The sequence below is a fragment of the Arachis duranensis genome, chromosome 6 (genome assembly GCF_000817695.3).
Source record: "Arachis duranensis cultivar V14167 chromosome 6, aradu.V14167.gnm2.J7QH, whole genome shotgun sequence".
Classification (NCBI taxonomy): domain Eukaryota; kingdom Viridiplantae; phylum Streptophyta; class Magnoliopsida; order Fabales; family Fabaceae; genus Arachis; species Arachis duranensis.
In genome coordinates, this window is record NC_029777.3 from 102,578,447 (window position 1) to 102,581,641 (window position 3,195).

General features: G+C 23.6%; 1 protein-coding gene across 1 annotated transcript in view; it reads right to left on the bottom strand.

Moving 5' to 3' along the window:
• The window catches only part of LOC107495217 (protein EMBRYONIC FLOWER 1-like), a 15,500-nt gene extending 13,752 nt beyond the window's left edge, over positions 1–1,748 (bottom strand). The window contains exon 1 of the mRNA XM_052262802.1: positions 1,620–1,748. The gene's annotated coding sequence lies outside the window, so the exon portion shown is untranslated. The remainder of the gene's footprint in view (positions 1–1,619) is intronic.
• Positions 1,749–3,195: the final 1,447 nt, after the last annotated feature.

The window sequence follows — 3,195 nt, forward strand, 5'->3', positions numbered from 1 at the left end:
TATGTCATATATATTTTATTCTGCTGTTAAAATTTTTTGAATTCGCGTTATTATATCAGATGGTTCTAATAATTATAGATAAACTAAATTAATAGAAAAATTAATTTATTTGATAGCTTGAAACTTTTAGAATAATAAAAATTTGTTAAAAATTAAAAAATTTAATATAAATTTTTTGCCATTCCTAATTCATAAGGTTATTTTTTATTGTATGTTATTCTTAAATTATTCTCAATAAAAAAATTATAAAAAAATAAAATAATGAATATAAAGAGCGATTTCAAAATATATATAAAAACAGTGACATCATCAATTTTAAGAATAGAAGAATCACTTCCCTAAAATATTATGTAGGAACATTAATAACCGCCTTGACTTCTTTCTCCTATTTAATATGTTCTCATTGTAAAATATAATTATTCGTTTTGGACTTTTGGTTTTAATAAAAGGAATCAGTTAAATAAAGATGTTTAAAATATTTTTTTAAATATTTTTTTAATAATTAAAATTTAATACATATAATTAATTAAATCGTATTATTTTTATTAAAATTAGACCAAATAAATTAATTTAACTGAAAAATAATATTTAACAAAAATAATATAATTTAATTAAATTTTAATTATTAAAAAATATTTTAAAAAAATATTTTAGATGTGTTTATTTAAATGGTTCCATTCAATAAAATACATTGTTTGATGTTTTTGATATTGTGAAGTTTTATTATTTTGTGTTGGTCTTTACCATTAGAGACAATATTATTGACATGGTCAAATAAAATGCCCATTTAACAAAAAACAAACTAAGACCACAGAAAAAAAAAAGCCAAACTATAGGTCTTGGTCCCTAACACCCTATACCTATGTTATCTTCATTGAATAATGGTTTAATGCTGGATTTCAATCAATCAAGCTAAGATGCTAGATATATGAAAATCAAAGCAATCAAAATTGGAGTTATTAAGTCTAAACAGTTGATCATCAGATTAGGGTGCACCAGGATGGGTGAGCTCGGCTGGTCAACCGAGGGTTTGATTACAAAATAATCTTCTACTTCAAAATCAAGGACTTGATTTTAGATTTTTTTATCTTGTTTTTGCTATTTTATTTTTCAAAATTTTGTGAAAAAAAATAAAAACATAAAATAAAATAAGAAAACCAAAATTTATCTTTTTCATGCTTTGTTTAATTTTTTTTTCATCACAAAATTTTGGAAACAAATATAAAATGAAAACTGTAAATCAATAGAGAAACCAAAGAGATCTTAAGGTTTTTAATTTTTTATTCAATTTATGCAGGTTTTTTATTTTTGCAAAAGAAGACATGGTTTAAAGATAACGTGTTCCTAAAATCCCAAAAACCAACTTGCTTTTCCTTTCATAATTTAACCAATCATATATAAAACAAATTTAACCACAACTTAGAGAGAACAAATAAAATCTTCTATCTTTAAGTATGAGCAATAATTATATCAATTACAATAATTGAAGTTCTCATTAACCTTCCATTATAGACAAATAAAAAGATTGCTATATATCAAAAAATTATGTTGTTTGAGCAAGATATAATCAAATTGTATATGAATTATAAATCAAATTAAATAGAGATTAGATCATATACCTGATTTCGCTCTTCTGAATTGATTAAAATGAACTTGATTCTAGCTACGTTAGATCGTATATCTGATCATATATCTATTGTGTTGAAGTGACGATTAACACTCAGACAATAAAAAAATTCAAATACGATCACCTTCTGAAATATAGAGAATTGTGATAACTATAGTATTTATAGTCTCAATTTTATCAATTCGTTTGCGTTATTTTAGGGTTTTTTTGTCTACAAAACCCAAGCCCAAAAGCCCAAGTCCAATTATTGCAGTTTACATAGTATATTAGCCGAACAAAATAAATCTTAATTTAAAAAATATTTGTGATAGAATAGTAAAATTTCATTTTAAGATGTATTTGGATAGAATGTTTTAAGAATTAATCACATTCTAGAGTATAGAGAAATGTGATAACTAACAGTATTTATAGTCTCGATCCCATCAACTTACTTGCATTATTTTAGGATTTGTTGTCTACAAATACTACCAAAAAAAATTGGTTAAAATGGCAGTTTTTTTGGGTATTTATGGCGGTTTGAATTGCCATTATTACTAAGAATGGCTTTAGAAAATGACATAATTTTAGGCACCATTCTAGTTATTATGGCAGTTTTCAGTCGCCACAATTTTCTAGATTAAAACGGCGGTTCAAATCGTCATTATTTTTAAATAAAATGGTAATTTTTTGTTAGTTAAAATGACAGTTTAAACCGTCGTTATTTCCAGAGTTAAAATGGCGGTTTTGATTGGTTAAAATGGCGTTTACAAACTGCCATTTTTATTCTGACAGAACAGTATTTTAGTTGGTTAAAACGGTATTTTTAGTTGGTTAAAATGGTATTTTATGTTGTTTAAAATGGCAGTTACAAACTACCATTTTTATTGGATAAAAATGACATTTTTTATCATTTACAAAGACAATTTTAACCGTCATTTTTGTTGTATTAAATAAATAATTTTTTATCGCATTAGACAAATTTTTGGACTTCGGTTTAAACCTCCATAGTAAACTAAAATGCCACAAAAATATGAAAAATTCAGGCAGAAACTAAAAACGCTAAAATTAGCAAAAAAATAACAATTTTGTGTAATTAATCTAAATTTTTTTAGGATTCGTTGTCTACAAATTAAAATCCAAGCCCAAGTCAAAAACCCAAATCTAATATTGTAGTTTACATCATGATAAAAAGGTAAAATTTCATCTAATAATATGTTTGGATAGAATGTTTTAAAAATTAAATGTATTTTCAATATAATAGATAAATTCTATAATTAAGTTCCTTTCAATCGTAAAATAATTTGTCTGAACAAACTAATTATGTTAGTTATATTTTAAAATGTTTTTTTTTCAGAAAAGTAATTAAATTAAATCCATTTACAAAAGATCTTATTTTAAGCAAATAATACAATTCGCTGAGATAGTTAAAATTTTATTTATATATAAAATAAAAATATTTTAAAATTTAATATTGGTTAAAATCGATCAAATCTAACAAGCTCATATTTCATAAACTGAACGTCACAAAACAAATAGAGCTATAAAAAAAAATAGTAGAAGAAGGAGAGACGAGAATAATCCTTGTTTGA